This window comes from Lampetra fluviatilis, chromosome 16, assembly GCF_964198595.1.
Source record: "Lampetra fluviatilis chromosome 16, kcLamFluv1.1, whole genome shotgun sequence".
NCBI classification, from domain to species: domain Eukaryota; kingdom Metazoa; phylum Chordata; class Hyperoartia; order Petromyzontiformes; family Petromyzontidae; genus Lampetra; species Lampetra fluviatilis.
This window is the reverse complement of record NC_136290.1, coordinates 9,598,145-9,620,400: the sequence shown is the minus strand read 5'-3', so window position 1 is coordinate 9,620,400 and position 22,256 is coordinate 9,598,145. Positions and strand designations below refer to the sequence as shown.

Below are 22,256 nucleotides of genomic sequence, written 5' to 3'. Positions count from 1 at the left end.
TTCGCACTACACAATTATTACTTTAAGGTTCTGCGAAACTATTATATAATTGCAACAACAACAACAACAACGGTAAGACAAAATCAGGAACCCCGAGTAGCACAGGTGATGATCTCGTGCCATGTCGCTGTGCTTCTGCCAGTGAGCACGAGAGCCGGACTCTGTTGCGATGCTGTTACATGTGGAAAGGGCCGCGCAGAACACTGCTGCTGTTGTTGCTGCTGTTGTTGTTGTTGTTGCTGCTGTGGCTGCTATTGTTGTTGCCGCTGTTGTTGCTGCTGTTGTTGCTGCTGTTGCTGTTGTTACTGCTGCTGCTGCTGTTCTTGCTGCTGTTGTTGTTGCTGCTGTTGTTGTTGCTGCTGTTGTTGTTGCCGCTGTTGTTGCTGCTGTTGTTGCCGCTGCTGTTGCTGTTGTTGCTGCTGCTGTTGCTGCTGTTGTTGCTGCTGTTGTTGTTGTTGTTGCTGCTGTGGCTGCTATTGTTGTTGCCGCTGTTGTTGCTGCTGTTGTTGCTGCTGCTGTTGCTGTTGTTACTGCTGCTGCTGCTGCTGTTCTTGCTGCTGTTGTTGTTGCTGCTGTTGTTGCTGCTGTTGTTGCTGCTGTTGCTGTTATTGTTGTTGCCGATGTTGTTGCTGTTGTTGCTGCTGTTGTTGCTGCTGTTGTTGTTGCCGCTGTTGTTGCTGTTGTTGCTGCTGTTGCTTCTGTTGTTGTTGTTGCTGCTGTTGTTGCCGCTGTTGCTGCCGCTGTTGCTGCCGCTGTTGTTGCCGCTGTTGTTGCTGCTGTTGCTGCTGCTGTTGTTGTTGCTGCTGTTGCTCCTGCTGCTGTTGCTGCTGTTGCTGCTGCTGATGCTGCTGTTGTTGTTGCTGTTGCTGCTGCTGCTGTTGCTGCTGCTGTTATTGTTGCTGCTGCTGTTGCTGCTGCTATTACTGCTACTACTGCTGCTGATGCTTGTCCTCATCAGAGACGAGTCTGTCAGCCCAACGGAATTTAAATGAGCGGATGCAAAGAAAGCAGCGCGCGTGGCTCGACTCTCGGAGCCGGGAATATTTAACATCAACGAAGCAGCAAGCGTGGTCCGCCAACTGCCTCTTCTATAATAGAGGGGTTTTTGGGTTAGATCGCGTAAATATATAAATGTGTCGTTAAAACCCGCCACCACCCGACACAGCCAACTAGTAAGGTTTGTCACGTAAACAGAACGTGTCTACTCGTCACTACTACTGCACACTGGTTGTGTGTTGGAGAGACAAGCCACAACATTTACCATCTGAGTACGACGTTTCGCCGGTGATTACAACTAGCTTCATCAGGCGACAGCTAGATTTGTGGAGAAGTCCTCCTGTTTCGTTCCTGATAGAGAGGCGTAGATGTTGGTGACCACGCTTCTGCGCTCTTCCAGCCAACCTCCGGGATGGGAGTGTGGGGGGGGTTGTCACGTTACTACAATGTGTGGTGGCTTTGGTTTGCGCTGATCAGTCGGAGTTGTGCCTGCAGTTCACTCGTTGCGGGCAGAGAAAGCCGGGCCACTTCAAGTTCAAGTTCATTTATTAGGTATAGCCCTGTGAGCCATTCGGGTCTTGAATCGGGTGCAACCGCAACAAACAAAAAACAAAAACACGAACAAAAAACATCTTAAAGTGAATATGTGACTAAGTGCAAACAGAAAATCCAAGAAAAGACAGCAAAATATTGCAGAAAAAAACACCGTACACCAACGCTGTGTGCAAAAATCCCAGTGGGATGCAAGTCAAACAACAACAACAACAACCACAAGACAACTTAGATTAAGGCCATCAGTCTAACTCTGTACTACAACAAACAAACATGGCCAAACCAATACACTTTTCGAAATCACCAAAATAAAGCCATGAAAGCAATGAAAAAGCAATCATAGGAACTGTGACGGAATTTTCACAATAAATGGCATAGCCATGTACTACCAAAACCCTGCAGCCACTTGAGTCGCTCGCTCGGACAACACCGCGTAGCCGATACCTGAAACGAGATTTGTGCCGGGCGCAGTGAGCATCGGCAGATCAGGTGCAGGCAAGGAGTCACCCCGTGGGCGAGGTGCGTAGCAGGTGGCACTGGTTGTCACTCGCTGTGTTGGTGGCCCAGCCCTTGACTGTGTGTGACGTGCGGTTTGTAAGAGATGCCCCTGGGTTACTCGTTATCACTGCGTGCACTTCTGGTGGCAGCCACGGCCATCGGTGGTGAATCTTACGACCTGCCGTTGCGTGTCTAGCCCAGTACCGAGTGCAGGGAATCTTATTAGTGGCTGGGAACACCGCAGGGTATTTTCTGACTTTGTGTGTGTGTGTATTTGAAAATATACGGGAGAAAAAAAAAGTTTTTCCACCACTCTAAATATTTCAAGTTATCGTCCTCGCATCGTTCCGTGAGTGAGAACACTCCACGTCCCATCGCGGCTCAACGTTAAAAGAGAAAGCCAGGCGGAAAGAGGCGATGGGGAGTGATGAACAGACAGAACAGGAACATGACATCATTCACAGGATAACAAAAAGGGCAGGCTTTACATGTGAAAAGTTTAAACTCATTGAGCTGTTATAACTATTAAACTATTGCTGCATACTGCGCTGGCTAAGAGCAGAGGAGCAAATGCTCCTCTAGTTTTTTACCACTGTGTCCTCCTTTGCAGACTGAAACGTCAATATGCCTTTGCGCATTTGAGGGACGCTGGTAAAAGCAACAGTCATGAGCTCCCCCAAGGCCACGCATAGATGTGCTACCGATTTTGATATATTGTGTTTAATAGTCATACATCAATATTGTTACAAAACTGAATCCCTTTATAAATACATATTTATAAATTGTTCTTTTACTCTGCTTGAACATATGCCATCGGTATGTAGGGGCAGTACGGCATTGTGTGCTAGCTGTCACTGCTCTGGATGTTTTGTGAATAATATGTATTTTTTTTAAAGCATTCGAGTTAAATTATGTGCAGGCAACATTTTTTTTTTAAATAATCAAATGTTCCCCCAGCTATAATTTGTGTATTCCCTAAGCTGTGATCCGTTATATTATATCGCCACCAAAATGGCTTGACGTGATTGCTCCATTGCATTGTGAATAGGCTGGGATGGGATAGCCACATATGCAAATGTGCGACGCTACTCAGAGTACGAATGTTAATGAACCACGATGCATTCGGGTCAAATTCACTAAAACCCAAATGCCCCTTCTACCAGACAAATGCTATCGTGTAGTCATGCCAAAGGCTACAAACAAATCCTCCTGTAAATTGCTCACGAAATGGCTCCTCCTTGTTTGTAATGTCACAGCCTGCGTTTTATATGCGAGTTAAAAGAACGAGATCCGTGTTCCTGAAGCCGGCGCTCATCATCACCATCATGAACCAGGATCAATCCACTGCTGGATGAAGGCCTCCCCAAGCAATGGCCCAAAACCCTTACGATCCTACGACGCAATGATCCGCGAAGCACCGGCTCGCAAGCCGATCCTCACGACCCACTCTCTCCCCGGTGGCCACCCCCTCGGATGCGTTTCATCCTCCGGCTGTACAATTTGATGAACAAGTCACGCAGCATATTATATTTCTTTGTCAGTGGGCAAACGTACAAAATCAGCAGGGGATCAAATACTTTTTTCCCTCACTGTACTCTACCTGGTCCTGACTCACTCACCTGCTCTACCTGGTCCTGACTCACCCATCTACTTACCTGGTCCGGATTCACCCACCTACTCTACCTGGTCCTGACTCACCCACCTACTTACTGGTCCTGACTCACCCAACTACTCTACCTGGTCCTGACTCACCCACCTACCCTCCTCTCTCCCCCACCAGCCCTTTGGAATTTGGTTGTGGAGCAGCAAGCTCTTCCATTGCGAGGTGGGTGCACTTTTTCTGGGACATGGGCCTCTCGGCCACCCAGTGACCTCTATTGAGTGCTGTAATTGGATTTCCTTCGGAAAAAAATAAATTCCACTTTGATTGGCCCAGTCTAGGGGAAAATTTGAGGGCATGATGGGCCAACAGCGGGGCATTATGGCACGTGACGTGACAAGTCACAGAGCTCTGCGCAAGTCCAGTCACCCTTCTCTTTGTAATTTCCTCGGCTCTTCCCCCGGTGAACTCAATTTGCACCTGCAAAATTACTTAACTTACTCAGCTGTAGTCCGTGGCCGTTCATTTATTAATTTACTTATTTATTGCCTGGAAATGCATCTGGCAAAGAAGTGCTTGAAAGATGCATAGTTTTGGCGATGATACATTTTTAGGAAGATACGCTAAGATTTGAAGGCAAGTGAGAGTTTTAGCAAGGCGAATGAACCAGTGGGTTATTGTGCATCACATAGAGAGAGAGCAATTATCTTCGGATTATTTGAAAAAGTACATCGATGATACAACATTTGTTTCTTCTTCATTCGGGTGAGTTGAGTGGTGTTTTCTCTATTGAACTTGCAGCGGCGGGAGCTAAGGGGTCAGAGGTATTTATGACGGCCAGGATTTCGATTTAAAGCTTTCGTGACTGCAGGAATTCATCTTCTTGGTTTTTTCGGTAAAGTCACGTAGAAGGGAAGTAATAAAATAATAAAAATAAAACATAATAAAACAATTCTCACGACGTTTCGGCCACAACGCAAGCAGCCGTCTTCAGGTAAAAAAAATAAAAATAAAAAAAATAAAAATAAAACGTCGTGAGAATTGTTTTCTTATGTTTTATTTTTATTATTTTATTATTTCCCTTCTACGTGACTTTACCGAAAAAACCAAGAAGATGACGGCCAGGATGTTCGTCATGTCTGAGTAACCACTCTGGAGCTATAAGTACGGGTGAGGTGGAACCAGTTAGAAAATGAATACATTACCGTTTTGAAAATGCGAAGTTGTGTAGCATTGTATCGAATGTAGATTTTCATCACACGAGATTCGTAGCCTGAATGGTTTAGTGCCTTTAACAAAGGATTCGCCCCCACCCCCCAGACATGCTGAGCAACCCATTGTGTGTGGTAGTTGATGCATAGCTTCGTCTGTTGAGAAGAATACTAAAAAAGCTACCTTATCATAATTAAATGTCTTCTCGTTGGAGGAATGGTAACTAGAAAGGGGACTGCTTTGGCCAGGCTAGAGGGAGCTGGTGGTCCACAAATATTGTTTGGGCAGATTCAGATCCTTCTCGCTCTATAATTGGAAATCGAGTCAGCTCCCATTTCGGCGTGACTGCAGTCCAGTGTTGGCTACGTACCCAGTTTGACTCCGGAGGGGAGATCTGCCACCGCGGGTGCCGCTTTTCTTCTTGCGCACGCCACTAAAGACCAAGACACGGGGCTCCACAGGGAAGGGTGTTGAGGCGGTCACGCACGGGAATGGTGTCATCCGACGTGCTTCAGAGTATTTCGATGCAGTAGAAATGGTTATCGGGGTGGGAAATTGGTTCATTAAGTGTACCCAGTGCAAAGGTTTAGAAGTGTTATTGTCACGCGCTCTCTTTATTGTTAATGCCAATGCAGCTTCCCACATGGCTCTGATGTTGACTCTAGAATCACCACGACGGCAAAAAAGGGTGCGTCCGTTTCTTTTGCTTTTTCGATTTAAAGCTTTCGTGACTGCAGGGATTCATCTTCTTGGTTTTTTCGGTAAAGTCACGTCTTTCCGACAGACCTGTTCTTCACCTGATGATGGCTGCTTGCGTTGTGGCCGAAACGTCGTGAGAATTATTTTATTGTGTTTTATTTTTATTCTTTTATTATTTACCTTCTACGTGACTTTACCGAAAAAACCAAGAAGACTTTTCTTTTTAGTTTGCGCTCGGAACTTAAAAACAAAAAGCATTTGTGCTCCACTTAAGCAGTGCACGTGTTAATTGATACGAGCCGTCGGAATCTGCACGTCGCTCTCCGATGATATGCGTGCATGTGTTAGGGCCGTGCCTCAACATTGTCTAACCGCTTCATTCCACGTGTCGGGGGATTCTGAAGGGGGTCTCCCGAAACGTCGGACACCATGGCCGAAACAACGCGCGGCGCAACCCGAAAACACATCGGAGAGCCGTGTGGCACGACCGCGGAAAGAAAAAAAAACAACCCTACACAGAAAGCTCTACGTTGCTCACAAGGTGACGCACGTGCAGGCATCTTCAATTTTTTTCTTTTGATTCTCTCGGACAAGAGACCCCCGTGAGGCTTAGTTTAAGAAAATGGGCTAAGTGCATCCGGCATCTGCTTTTCAGCAATCAACGTTGACAATAATAATGATAATAAAACGAAATACAAACGTGTTTACAATGGAAAATCACATTCCACCGCGGGAATTTTTGACAGGGTTCTGTTTTTTTTAGATGTGAGGCTGATTTCCTGTGGCTTACTAGGTGCTCTCGCACTAACAGAGGAGACAAGGATGTGTCTTTGAATTGCGCTCCTACTCTCACACCTTCCCCTATTTAAACAAATCACACGGACAAAAGATTACTTATCTGTCAAAGTACAGATCAAGGCGTTGTGTGTGTGTGTATGCTTTGGTGTAATGGACACAAATTATAAGACAACTCATTGGTGTATATCTATGTGTATGTCCAAGCACAAGCGCTTGTGTGTGTGTGTCTGAGGTCGGTAGTGTAGTGGTTAGCACGCTGGGCTATGAACCCGGTTACCTGAGTTCGATTCCTGGTCGTGGCCGATAGCAGTGACGATTATTTGAAACCGGTCTTGGGCCTCCCCTAGGTCGACTCAACCTCAAATGAGTACCCCACAGGGTGTGTAAGAATCACTACTGGGGAGACAAAGGCGGTCGGGCGTGGTGCTGGCCACCCACCCCCTGATGTGCCATGTCGGCATGCATAGGTGCCACTTTCCGCAGCAGTCCATCAAGGCTACATGTGGGATCTTTATACTTGTGTCTGAAAAGAATGGCAATCTGATGTTTGACCTCTAGATTCGAGTTTGCAGGTCTGCAGGACATTTTCTGTGGATTATTTGAGATGGAAAAACTCCTCGGGCCCAAACGCATTTTTTTGGGTTCACCCTGCGAGAGTTGCAATTATAAAAAGTTGGAGGAAGTAGCCACCCACTGCGGCTGGCTGGGAGATTTCCAATCTGCCAAGGAGGTGCGAAGAGATATCAGGGGCCCGAGACCTCCCAATAAATTTGCTGTGGGAGCGTGGCGATTGTGTTTTTCAGGCTGACTTTAGGTGGAATCATTTCAACTGCTTGGACCACGAGATGGGTTCTGCAGGAATGGAATGAGTCCCACAGTGATTGTACAACTGCCCGGGCATCTTCTCTTTAGCATGCTGAGAGATGCCCTGACGGCATCGTCTTGCCGGGCACCACTGAAGGAATATTTTCTGTGGTTTCAAGCAAGTGTGGTCCTCCACAGACACCCATGTTTTTCGTATGTCTGCTACATCTGATGTGTGAGGATCTCGCTGATCCTTGAACAATACGGATACATAGTCCTTACCAAGTTCCTGCAGCAAGCAAGGTTGTACTGACTGGATGGGTCACGTAGCCCAAATGTCCAGTCGCTGCATACCCAAGCTTCTCTTTCACCAAACAAAGGGGAATAAATGGGAGTTAATTGGTGAGAAAGAGACGGGTGGATGCGGTACAGAATAATTTTGGTGCTGAGTGTCCTTTCCAATGACTGGAACCAGAAGGTGTCAAAATCGACCTCTGCGGAGGAGGCTGATGAAAACTAGGAGATAGATGACGAGGCAGAGGCTCAACACTTACAACAATGAGCAAACGATCCTGCAGTAACACACAGCAATTTGCACACTCGGAAACAGAGGTTGTGCATCTGCCTGCGATCTCGGGCGTTTAACCCTATGGGACCTAAGTCTGTCCCATTACCTCCTACCAGGGAGCCTTCAAAACTTAATATGGCCTCAAGGGTGCACCGAGCCTGCCTGACATGCTGTGGTGATGCTACCGCCACTGAGCGATGAACGGCAGCTGTTGTTGCTGTTGATGTGTATGCGTGTTGCACACCCAAGTGGTTAGGGCGAGTGCACTCGTATCTCAGTGACCTGGGATCAAGTACTGAGCCAAGAATGACGTCAGTGGCACGCGATATCTGAATCTCTCCTGGGCCTCCCCTCGGCTGTCTCAACATTAAACGAGAACCTGCCGAGTACGGAATCAGAATATTTATTTTGTGCTGGAGGAATCCGTTGAGCAATGAAGCTTTTTTTCACAGATGTCCAGTCGGGGCGGTGTAAGAACGTTACAACAACAAACAACACAAACAAACGATAACAGTGCAAAGTACAAGAAAGGTAAACAAATCACCCAAACACATACAAATACATATAATACTCTTAGTTCTTTCGGTAAAGTCACGTAGGTAAAAAATTTAATTAAAATTAATAAAAAATAAAATAATAAAATCACGACGTTTCGGAGGCAACACAAGTCTCCGTCATCAGGTGGGACCGTCACAGCCAGATTTGCTGCACACATATAAACCATCCCCATCCTACCAGGCAAAGCCGACTGAGGTATTAACTCATATTTTAGAAGCGACCTGGCCACAAGTGATAGCTCAACAAAGTGGCCCATGATTTGGACATTTATTGTACCAAAATAATCAAAATATTCTCAATGCATGCTTCTAAATGTGGAAGGCAAACCCGGAGGACCTGCAGAAAAAATACATGCGACCACAGGGAGAAAACACAAACTCCAAATATACAGGCGTCAGGGTCGAACCCCCGACCTCCTGTATACTAGGCAGGGAAGATAACATCACACCACTCTCATCAACAATGTGAAGACAAAGGCGGCTGGTTGTGGAACTGGCCGTACCCTCCCTTCGCTGTATTATTGCAGCCGTAATGGGTGTTCGCAAACAGCACTTGCCCCAACAATCTATCTGGCTAAATGGGAGAGCTCACAGTGTGACTGTGGTCACTAATTCAGCACCTAATAATGCCTCTGCCCCCACTTTGTTCATTCGCCGGCAGCATTTCAGATGTTCACCATGAGGCTACCCGTGAAGCCGTCCATAACACAACCTACGGTCATCCTCGCAGCAGAGTCTTTCGGCCAGCCCTCGAACAAAGACGGCCACTGCATCGCGCGCTTTTAGATGCGCTTCTGAATCGCTCTTCCTTCCGATATTAGGAAGCCACTGGAGCTAAGCACTTTTACATCATCTGGGTTAACAACTCATTTTTTTTTATTGTGTTTAGTTTGATGCCCTTCCCCCGCATCTCCGATTAGCACAGTTGGCTATGCACGGTTACTGAAGAAGTTCAGCGTACAAACATACACACACACACATATATACATACATACACACATACATACACACACACACATACATACGTACATACATACATACACACACACACATACACACATACATACCTACATAAATACACACATACATACACATACATACACACATACATACATACGTACATACATACACACATACATACACACATACATACATACACACACATACATACACACACATACATACACACACACATACATACATACACACATACATACACACATACATACATACACACATACATACATACATACACACATACATACATTCACACATACATACACACACACACATACATACACACACATACATACACATACATACACACACATACATACACACACATACATACGTACATACATACATACACTGGATCGCCAACCTTGGCACGAACATACTAAACGTTGCTGGCAAATTCCCTAGCTTTCTAAAAGAAGAATAGAGGATTTTCTTCTTTGTGTCGCACACTCAGCATAGCCTCTCCACAAAACCAGCTCGCAGTAGTTAGGGCGTCTATCTGTGACCAGCTGCACTGGCTGCCAGCATAGCAGATGATTGAATAGAGGCTGCACGTCCTCTTCAAGTGTTCACACCAATATGCGCCATCCTGTGTGGCTGAAATGTGCGTGTCTAGTACCATTCGTCCTAAACTCTGGTCGGCAAGCACACGACGACCTGGTCATGACATGCACTCGGACGTCAAAGTCTAACCCCCGTGGTTCAGCGGTGTCCTACCCACATGCTCGCCTACCCACCCACTCACTCACTCACCCACTCGCTCACCAACTCACTCACCAACTCACTCGTCGGTCACTCACCCACTTAAACACCCACCCCTCACTCATCCAACCACCCACTCACTCAATCACCCACACATCCACTCACGCATTCACTAGCTCACTTGCTCAATCATGCACCCACTTACATTCCCATCCATTCACCTACTCAGCCACACACTATTGCGACGTCCGGCCAATCGACTCACCTACATCCCCACCCACTTAACCACCCATTAACCACCCACTCACCCACCCACTCACACACCCATTCACTCGCTCATCTGCTCACTCATGCACTCCCTCACCGTATGACTCGCCCACTCAACGGGGTCCTTGTCGGTGGAACTTACCGTTGTTCACTCACCCTCATCCAGTTCTGCAGTCAACCCGAGGCACTAACCTTGACGGAACAGTCGACCCTAGAAATGTTCTACAAAGCTTGTAAAGAATAACCTCGGCGTGTTCGAAATAGCCGCTCTGCTATCAGAATGGCACAAATACCAAATGTGCTTGCTGACTGCACCTCACGGCCCAAGGTCCACTTGCCTGGTAGGCCCACCAGGCCGCGGTGATATGTGGCTAAGCACAGCATGCATTCGCGGATCCTCACATAGAGATCACAGACCCTTTCACAAATCCCACCATCGCTCTCCACCACGGCGGGCCACGGTATTGGTCAATGTTGCCTCACCCACGTTAAAGTATTTGTTTCACGAAAGAGCAGTGGTGTTGTGCTGCCCCACTGGGCGGAGCGGCCTTTTACCATTCCATGCAAAAGACATCCGACACAGACGAAAGGCATCGTAGCGAAACGGAAAATGCACCTGCTTGCACTCTTTTTTGATTGCAGCAATGATAAGACCACTTGTGATAATTAGAGTGTTTGTGGTCCTGATAAAGATGATGCTTTTATTTGGGAATGCTTGGAAAATTCGGAACGGAGAGCAATGGCAGGAGGATATTTGTTGGTACCAAATGGCAAGCAGTGATTGGCATTTTGCAGGGCACTTTGCAGCATGATTGGGGCTTTTGTTTCTTTCGTGGTGCCTTGGACCACCTTTAAAGCCAATAAAAAAATCCAATAATGTAAGGCTCTCTTAGCAGTTTTCACTGTTACATTACTTGTGAGAGATTAAATTAAATTGTGTTACCACAGCATTTCATCTTTCCGCGTATTTGATATTAATGCAGACAATTACCATATCACCTGCTTCAAAGTGGAAGTTATTCCATCAATGGATTGGATTTTTTAAAATAATTTTGAAAAAAAAAAGTCCTGCTTACAATAGAAATATTTCAGCAGTATAACCTCTATAACAATAATTTACAAGCGACCTTTGGGCTATTGTTTGATTCCTGTCAATGACTGATAAATAATTTCAGTGTCATTACCGAGTTATCTGAGTTAAATTCCCAGCCGTGAGCGATGTCGAACCAGTCCTGGGCCTCCTATTCACTCACCTCCGCTGAACCAGTGTGGTGAGGTATGGTCATAAAACCTCCCACAACCACTGTTCCACAATCATGATTATGATTGTGATTATGATTGTGGCACAGTGGTTAGTGCATTGTGCCATCAACCTGCCAAACTGACTTTGATCATTACCAAGCCAACGGCTAAAAATCTAGACGGTTCTGGGCCCGACTTTCACCAAACTGACCAGCATGATGGTGTATGGTTTAACAACCTCCATGAAGATATGGCGTGGGGAGGGATATCTTCAGCAATGTATTGGTAAAAAAAGGTTGTTCATCATTATGGGTATCATTACCAAATGTATGCAAAATTATAACATGAAAATATGTTTATGACAATGTGACCTTTTTTTACAAGACTAATCTTGCCATCGTGATACTGTGGTCTAAATTTGTGAATTACCTTAATGAATAAACTCGTTAAAAATATATTTCTTTACAGGGGTAAATAATCATGAAAATGAGATACGGCTTCGCAGGTGAAGCTATGATCAATACTAAACAAGGATTTTCCTCCATTGGAACCTCCTTTGCCAGTAGAAAAATATGATCATTGTTTTTTTACCCTTTTATCTGGCAACAAAACTGACACCTTTTTTACACGGAGTCATGTTTGCATTGACCACAATACCTGCGGTCGGAATGCAAACAAAAAACACAACTCTGATAATGTATGCACTGTCCTTGAAATTGATTGGTCCACACCAGAGACGGCTTTCTTTTGAGCCTCGTCTCAAATGGTGCGAGACCAGAGAACGCCAAGTGAAAGATTTTCTTATAAACCAGTAACAACGTGTGGACTTTACGTAACCAGTTAGCAACAGTCTCTGCTGGTAAGAATAAAACAAACAAGATAAAGGTGCAGACCCTGCAATTTCTTGTTCGTACCATTGCTGGCAGAAAGTCCCCCACTGCAGGGACCCGCAGGTGAGCTCCTCTAGGCTCTCGTGAGTATGTGGCCTCTTCATTCACTCTTGGCCCACCTGATTACAGAAACGTTTGCCCTTTGTTTCGACTGCCATGCTTGGTTAACAAGAATGAATGTATGATTTTTTTGGCGATATTTTTCGTCGGATAATTTATCAGCTGAATATTACAGTACGATCACAGATTTACACCTTCCTGTCATGTTTATTGGACTTCTTTTTTTGAATGATGTGTGAAATGCAATTCATTTGTCGAAGTTATGTTGCGCAAATACAGATTCGCCTATTCATCTGCAATGGCGGATTTGCAATTAAAATCACAATCGGTCACAAATGTGCAACGTAAATAAATAATTTGCAAGCAGACAAATGCAATTTAAAACAGGAAACAAGAAATATTTACTCTTAAAACAAATGTACAATACACTGCAAATATGAAAATCCAATATCTTATTAAAAATATATCTGATCAATTTCAATTTTCTTTTCGTGTTTTTTTTTCTCATTGTGAACATTCAATAAAGGACTGTGTATATGCAGCAACAAAAAGTTATTTTAAATCAGTACAATTATCACCATGCTGGATACCAGCCAGCATGACAGTCTATTGTCTTGCAAATGGGGATTTTAATTGGTGCTTCAGAACGGAGGCCAAATCCATCAATATAATTTTGCTGCTCATGGTACTATTAGCAGTGTTATGGTGCATATACTCTTGTGCAGTTTTCCAATGCCCTTGGAATTCTTCAACTCTGACCTTTTCTCTCACACTCACGGCCCTCATTAAGTTTCCGTCTCCGCACTTGCCATCTGCTATATCCCACAATGCATATTCATTTCCATTTCAAAAGCAGTTAATTACACTCCACCGCATAAATTAAATGGCAACTGCGATTATCTCGACTTTGCGCTGATAGAAAGAGGTCTTCGTCGACAATCGTCGTCCACAAGTTTGCTGCCGTTTGTATCTACTTCATATTTTTTTTTCTCCGCCCGTGAGTTGCATCAGCAGTGTGTGTGTGTGTTCGCAGGAGCAAGGCCTTCGTTACATGAGACCATAGCGTTGTGGTTCGGATAAATAAAAACCAACAACAACAACAATGAAAAAGACCATGGCCAGCCTTTATCACTGACCGTCTTATTACGACTAAGACATAAAAGAAAAAAACATATTTGTTGGGTTGTACCGTATTTTTTTTTCCAACATGATGTCAAAACGATGCTTAGTTGGAAGCAGCTAGAGAGGGCGGGGGAAGGACAGTGGAGGTCACGTGGAGGTCCGTGGGATTTTGAGTGGTTTTGGCGGGTTCCGAAAAATATTCAGCCCCGCCTAAAGATGCTCCCAGGGCACAGAGCGAAACGTCGGACATCGTGCCGAGCAGCGCGCGTGGCACGACCCTAAGACATCGCGCGTCGGATCGGTGTAGAGAACGATTGCGTGAACCTGCGCTTTAAAAGACGAACGTCGTCGTGAAGCGAAGGAAATCTGAGGTAGCTGCACTCTGAAGAAGATGCCCCGTGTAATTTACCAGACACAGGTCAATGGCTCTCAAAGTGCAGCTCACATAGGAGGATGCCATCGTGTATTGGGTTTCCACGCTGCGCCAGTGCTCTCGTCTGATGTATACGATTCCTCTTCTTGGTTCTTTCGGTAAAGTCACGTAGAAGGGAAGTAATAAAATAATACAAATAAAACATAATAAAATAATTGGATGTGAAAAATAATTATTTTATTATGTTTTATTTTTATTATTTTATTACTTCCCTTCTACGTGACTTTACCGAAAGAACCAAGAAGATGAATCCCTGCAGTCACGAAAGCTTTAAATCGAAATTTATACGATTCCTCCCTGCCAATGCCACAAGGGGGGGGGAGCGGTAGCGCAGTCGTTAGCGCATTGCAATGTCAGCCCAATGTGCTGTGGGGTTAAGATTCCCAGCCACGGCTAGCATCAGACCTTGGTGACTGATTCATGAACCGGTTCTGAGAGCCCCGCTTCTTCCCCCCCCGCACCCTTCACCCACTTTGCACTGTCTATCGTGGTGAAGTATAGTCATGAAAACCTCCAATGACTTCCACGGCGTGGGGAGGCCTTCATTCAGTAGTGGATTGGCAAATGGCCAGTACAAAATATATCATTCTGTTTGGAACTCCAAGTTTTTCTGAACAAAAATCATGAAGTTTAACACAGGCTTTGGCAACTAATATTAATATAGGTTTTTGGGTTAGATCAAAACATGAGGATTAAGACCGAAACAGGAGATTTCTCCACAACTCTGGCTATCGCCTGATGAAGCTAGTTGTAATTACTGGCGGAACGTCGTACTCGAATTGTAAATGTTGTGGCTTGGCTCTCCAACACACCGGTGTGCTGTACTAGTAACGAATTGGCATGTTCTGTTTACGTGACACCCCTTACTAGTTGGCTGTGTCGGGTGGTGGCGGGTTTAATGACACATTCATATTCACGCGATCTAACCCAAACACCAATGTTATGGATAAAAATCATGAATCCTTAAGGTTTTTATTTTTAAGTCTTGGATGTGAAAAGCTCCATCCGGTGATGAGACCCAGCGCTCGCTGGAGCTCACTGCCAGCTCGCTCACCGCTCCGTGACGACTACAAAGATTCACCATTGGAACCTCATTTGGCAGTAAAAAATATGATAATTGTTTTTTTACCCTTCTATCTGGCAACAAAACTGACACCTTTTTTTTACAAGGAGTCATGTTTGCATAGACCACAATACCTGCAGCCATAATACAAACAAAAAACATGACTCTGATAATGTATGCACTGTACTTGAAGTTGATTGGTCCACACCCGAGACAGCTTTCCTTAGAGCCTAGTCTCACATGGGTTGGACCAGATGACGCCAACTTCAAGGACAGTGCATATATTATCAGAGTTATGTTTTTTTTTGCATTATGGCTGCAAGTATTGTGGTCTATGCAAACATGACTCCTTGTAAAAAAGGTGTCAGTTTTGTTGCCAGATAGAAGGGTAAAAAAACAATTATCGACTACAAAGATTGTGGATCAAGGAGGGTGTCTTCAGGGTCCAGCTACTATTGGCAGAGGTGAGAGAAGTCACTCCCACACTGGTGCTCATTCATGTACCTGCCCTGCCGTGAAACAGTTCACGATGCATCCCGGCAGTCGCTTGCTCACACCACTGCTGCTGGGAAGACCTCCCAACTTGGAAGGATATTTTCTAGAGAGCTCCTCTGGAAGGTGTTTGGCATACTCTTCCAAGCTGGCAACACATCTTGCATTGTGCCAGCACAACATTGATAACTCGTGGAAAAGAATATATTAAGTTCTAAATTAATACGGCGTGATGTTAATTTTTATTCTTAGCTTTGCAGTTGGATTGCCTTGCTCGCTGCTGTGAAATGAAATCAATCAGTCGACATGTTTCTTTCGGGGGAGGGAGGGGAGTTGTATGTATTGAAATTGTATTTCTCAAAGTAGTTTCTTTATATATGCTCGTAGTTTATTTGGGCACAATACTGTACCCACGTGTATGCAAACTGGCGGTGGTGCACAAGCACAAATTGTTTTTTTTTTAAACTCGGCACGTCTGTCAATGACACTGTGCCCTTGAAAGGAAAATTATTTAACAGGTGACGCTTTGGTAAATTTTCCTTCTTCACAGCGACACTTCTTCATATGACGAAGGACCATTGCCCCAAAACGTTGCCTTTTATATTGTTATTTTAAGACCGTGTTATTGACAAGGTATTGAGTGGTTTTTTTTGCTAATATGTAAGCTATTAACCTCGGATCCTTTGTGTGCACCGAAGATGAGTAGATTATTTACGGACTAAGGTATTGCGAGTCCTGTTTCAGTGGTGCCATGACACAACGCAGTGGCACAAGGGGGGTGTTCAGAGGATCAGCATAGACTGGGGATCAGAGGTAAAGCCCTTCCCTAGTACCACAGACACACAAATGGCAGGCGCAGACAGACGTTTCTAATTGCTCGGCTAAGCAAATGCCTTGCAGAAATATTCATGCTGGATGGTGCGAGGTAACGAGACGTCTCACCGTGGTGCTTCTGGCACGACAATATCTGTAGGGCCTTTGCTTTAGTGCAGCTCGCAATGTTTGCACGGGATTTAAAATAGATAACATCTCCGGAGGGTGACGCCTAAGGTAATACGCCAGATGCCCCACCCTGGATTGCGGTAAACCCTCCTGCAGTTGTTTTTAACAAAAAAACATCGCAACGCGTGTCCGTCGAGACGTTACATAAATTTCTCCAGAATTTGCGGTGCGTACGTACGTACGCTGAACTTCTTTCGCACCGTACGTAGCCAACCGTGCTCATCGGAGGTGGTTTTTTTTGTTGCTGCCATGCCAACCATAGAACGACGCCTCTCTTCTCATTTGTAAAAATGTGTAAATTACAAATCTGAGACCAATGACCAAACCAATAGGCCAGTGCCTCATCAGTACAATGAGCATTGCTTGACGCTAATGCCTTACGCTTAGTCGGTGGTAAAAATTATAATTTCCGTAAAATGTGTTTGTATTTTACCCAAGTTTATACTCACTGTGCGATCAGCGTCAGGTCATGGGGTGAAGGGTCGATGTGTAACGACTGCAAAGGAGTGCATCGACCCTTGCTAGAGAACGAACCGTGGAATGTGATGCCATAGACCTACTTCTGAGATCCATTAAGTGACCTTTCCCATCTACACACTGAGGGGGTCATATATTCTTTCATATCCTGCTAAAGGGGAAATGTTTGTGGCATAGCGAGTATTGTTTTATTTTCAACGCTCAAATTTAGCCATAGCAAGTGAATTCCAAATGTAATATGATTAATTTGTTTTGTGTATTCATTGGTGACTGGGCTGAGAGGATCAGTTCACGATATTTGAGAACCACTTGATTTTGACCCAGGACATCGCCAATGCCAGATTTGCACTCTGACCTTCGTCACGTTGGAAGATCCAAATTGGTATGATTAGAACCGAGTATATCTATGGAAAAAGTGCAGTTGACACCATTGGAACCTCATTTGCCAGTAAAAAATATGATAATTTGTATTTTTTTTACCCTTCTATCTGGCAACAACACTGACACCTTTTTTTACAAGGAGTCATGTTTTCATAGACCACAATACCTGCAGCCATAATGCAAACAAAAAAAAACACAACTCTGATAATATATGCACTGTCCTTGAAGTTGATTGGTCGGGTGTGGACCAATCAACTTCAAGGACAGTGCATATATTATCAGAGTTGTGTTTTTTTTGTTTGCATTATGGCTGCAGGTATTGTGGTCTATGCAAACATGACTCCTTGTAAACAAGTGCAGTTGACTTTCTATGAAAGCAGAACTAATTTTGTTTGACCCCTGGAAATGTAATATCCTAACACAACCTTCAGCAGGCATTTTAACAAATTACCTTTGAGATTGTAATCTTGCCACTGTACCATCCAGATCGTTTGTATGTGCCATTCATGTATATAAATTACAGTTTAGTATGTATAACAACATTTCAGGATATATGGTGGCATACTTCGCCATTAATATACTTAAACATACTGACTTTCATCCTTTTCTCCACAAAAAGCTCAACATTGTTTTAGATTAGCGAGCCTATGGGCCTTTTGGATGATTGTTATCAAGTGGCATTTGTTTTTAGCGAGCAATTTCAGAGTGAGGCTTTTTAAACAAACACTGCTGGGTTGCTATTGGCAAGAGCACTCCACAATTAGGTTGGGGCTCCGTTTCAGTACAAACGGAGATATTTCGATTTGAAGCTTTCGTGACTGCAGGGATTAATCTTCTTGGTTCTTTCGGTAAAGTCACGTAGAAAGAACCAAGAAGACAAACGGAGATATGTTTTACTTTTATGATGACCAGATCTTGTTAATATTTGCTGCACTTTTTATGACATTCGTGATATTCTCAATAAATAAATAAATACCATCTAGTCAAACGCATACATACACACACGTGCACACGCACCGGATTATAAGATGCTCGGGGTTGGGAGGAGGGAGGCATGTCTTGTAATCCAGAGCATACGGTAATTGTAAAAAAAAATTACGTCCTTTGCAAAAGCATATTATAAGCGTCCACGTTGGCGCTCTTAAAATTATAATTGCATTTTAAAACACGCGTTCCCCAACGTGGTTAGTAGCTTTTTTTATTTTCAAAGCGCCGTGTTTCGTTGCTGCGTAAAATAAATGTTACACGTGCGCTTCATCAATCGTAGGCTGTCTCTCCCGTGCTGTCCTCTCTGAGTGCCAGTGGAGCTGACTACAGAATGTACATCATTCTTCTTAATTACTAAGCATCAATCCACGAGCCTGTACAGACTAACCCTGGGCCACACTCGAGACTTGCTCGAACCCGGTTATGCATCGGTAAACTGAATAACTGAAAAGACATAAGACGAGCAATACTAGTAATTATGGTGATAACGGCACGTGATCAAATGAAGCACAACCAATGAAAGGATTTAGATGGGTTTTAGCTGCAGTGCGCTCTGTGTTTTTGGAAGTGTGAGCGGGGTGGTAAATATTTAATGCGCGTGTCAGACAGAGTCAGTTTGGCACTCTTTCGATAGCTGTCTGGTGGGGCTCGGATCGTGTTACAAAACAGCATTACTCTTACCCCCTGTCTTGTTTCACTACAATATTCGCAGTTCCCAGAGGGTGTCCTCTGCCCAATGCTGCTCCATTCTTCGTACAACGAACGCACCGTGTTGTTGTCACGTCATTTGTTGGGACGCGACTGGAAAACGCTGCCGAATACGCGTATCTTGGTGAATTTTTCGAAGGCTGGATCAAGTTCCAGATTATGACAAAAATAGAGGTGAACAAGAGCAGGTTGGGGAGTTGTTATACGTTGTTTTTTTTTTACAGAGTTTCAGAATGAAAATAAACGTTTGCCATCGTGCCCGAGAAAGACGAGGGCATTTCACCCGCTCTGACTTATGGGTCAAGGCAACATTGAGGCTTGAAGCACATGGGACAAACTCGAGAAGGGCACACGTGGTGTCAAAGAACGGATACAGTTCGTACCGAGACAGCACACAGACCGTCGAGGTCAAGTGAACGGGGGGGAGGGGTAGCTTGTGTAGAAAACTTAATTGGAAGCGATGATGAGCCAATGGACGAGACTGGTGATGGAATCAAGTTCAATGGTTTCGAATTGTTTTTTTTTGTTCAACCAGGGTGAGTGAGCGCTCAACGAGGCCGCAGAGTGAGCCTCCGTTCGCGAGAGGAGACTGGGTCGCCGAAGGTTGACGAATGTTAAAAAAGAAGTCAAAAAATAATATGCAGCAATGAAGTGTCAAAATTTGAACGATAAAAGACCATCACCACACGAGGTACAGCAGCCAAAGGAGATACAACGCCGGAGAGTGTAACCGATGGGAGTATTGAGAATAGTTCGTGTGATTCAGATGGGATTCAGGATGGACATGGGGAGGCGTTCATCCAGCAGTGGCCAGGCAGTGGCTCATGTTGATGGTAATGCTGTGTTTAGAGTCAGACATTCACGTGCTGTATTTGAATGAGAACTTTGTATTTATTAATTGTCCTGTGTGTCCGTGTGTGTCCGTGTTTCATTGTGCGGTGAACGGTGGCGCAGTGGTTAACGCACTCCGCTACGAACCCGACGATCCGATTGCGATTCAAGTTCACGACCCAACAACAGTGGCGAATATTTTAACTAGTCCTGGGCCTCCCCTAGGTCCACTCGGCCTTACAAATAATGTCCATTTCCTGGTGCAATGTGTAAACATCAGCAATGGGTAGACAAAGACGACCAGACTGACTGTCCACCCTGTCGTATGCCATGCCGGCCTTCACAAGTGTTCGCGAAAAGCACTCGCCCCTACAGTTTGATTCGGCAGTATGGTGATCTCTGTCTTTGTATTGCAGCGTGGTGCCACTTACTGCATCACAGAATACCTTCCTTAATACATGGCAGTGAGTGTAAATTGATGGTTGCTATCGTGCTGCAACAGGAATATTCATGTGCCACGTAATGCACTCACACTTATCATCACTTTGTAATATACGGTGTTAACATGAAGATTTATTTTTATTTAGTCGAGTGTCTCTGTTTTGTTTCGCTTGTTAATATTAGAAAAAAAACATGTTGGCACTCCGCGGAAACAAAGTAATCGTTTATATAACGCTGATGCTATTGCTCATGTTGTTGCGAAGAGAACGCCTTCTTCCCAAGTGCCACTGCAGATCTTTCACAGCACCTTAAGAGAGGCCCACTCTACTGACTAGCTCTCCCAGCTTGCTTTAAGCTAAATTATAAAATGTCACATTCAATGTACATTGAAGGTTAGGATTACAGTAAGAGTGTGGGTTAGGAGTGAAGCTGACCCAAGAGCTCATTATCACAGTTATATCTTGATTTGAAGTTTTCGTGACTGCAGGAATCCATAGTCTTTGGTTCTTTCGGTAAAGTCACGTAGGTAGAAAAAATAATCGATCACGACGTTTCGATCGCAACACAAGCAATCGTCCTTTCTTCCGCCTGATGACGATTGCTTGCGTTGCGATCGAAACGTCGTGATCGATTATTTTTTCTACCTACGTGACTTTATTGTTGAAATATACCGCCAGCCTATATTTTTATTTCATATTAAAAAACTAATTCTGACTCTTCACAGTTTAGCATTCTGCCACTCTCTTGTAAATACATTGTGAGGACGAATCTGAACACTGGCCTTGGATGTGACCAGTCAACTTTTGTCTTTGTGTGCTTGTAGGTACGAATGTACACATGGTAAACGTGTCTAATGCAGTTAGAGCAGTGATCGGGGTGTTCGTTTTGCATGAAATTGTACCGTGTCCATCGATCGCATCTACATTAAGTCTATTCACTGAATTTGAATGCAAATCTGAAGGCCGTATTTACGATCGAGTGCCTCTGTTGATCTTGCCTGGAGGCCGTCCGAAAACAGCGTGGAGGCCGCCGCTTGCTAGTAAGGCAAGGAGTTAAAGTTCAAGCGGCAAGGCTGGCTCAGGGAATATAAAAACATGTTCAAAGCTGAATTGCATGTCTGCCGCAGTCGCTGCTTTGTAAACAAATTTAACTGAAATTAATTTTTTTAAATATATTTTGTATCTTACCAGGTAAGGCCCACGTAACAATATATATCTATTTTTTTGATGCGACCTGTGGAAATGTATAGCAGCCAAATCTTTTTAACTGATGTTGATTCTAAATGTTGAGGGAAAAACCGGAAGACCTGGAGAGAAATCCACGCGACCACGGGGAGAACACGCAAACTCCAAATATGCAAGCATTAGGGTCCAGATCGAACCCATGACCTCCTGCATGCTACCAGGCGAGATAGTTAACATCACGTCACCGCTGCTGTCAATCTACGTCCAGGCCATAGTCCCTGGGAAGAGGACCTCAAGACCACCACTCCGTTCATTTGAGCTCTGTCAGACTGTGGGACAATTGATTTCTGAGAAAGTGTGTGGCATTGAAGGGGCAACTTTCCCTTCATGCACAGATGAATATTTTTTCAAGTTTGGCTTTTGCGCGAATTCAATTATGAAAGAGCCTGGGTAAAAACGTATCACAGGGACTCTCATTTAAGGAATACTCAACACGCACGGCGGTTTGTAAATTCACTGCTGGATTAGGGCCATCTTATGTCGTGCGGGTCGGGCTTTGGGGTTATTTGACCGTACTGCACCATGCTGGTCAGTGCGGAATGGTAAATGCAGGGATCATAGACATTTAAGCATAGAGAGAGCAGTACAACAATAGGTTTTGCTGCACTGCCCT

General features: G+C 44.5%; 1 protein-coding gene across 14 annotated transcripts in view; it reads left to right on the top strand.

The window, feature by feature from the left end:
• LOC144936514 (alpha-1,3-mannosyl-glycoprotein 4-beta-N-acetylglucosaminyltransferase C-like) overlaps positions 1-22,256 on the top strand; it is a 191,260-nt gene that overhangs the window by 135,076 nt on the left and 33,928 nt on the right. For 2 of the 14 annotated variants that reach the window (XM_078863669.1, XM_078863667.1), the window contains exon 1: positions 15,505-15,544. The exons of 11 other annotated variants lie outside the window; for them this stretch is intronic. The gene's annotated coding sequence lies outside the window, so the exon portion shown is untranslated. Of the gene's footprint in view, positions 1-15,504; positions 15,545-22,256 lie in introns of those variants that run through there. One more of the 14 variants, XM_078863670.1, reaches the window with a different exon arrangement.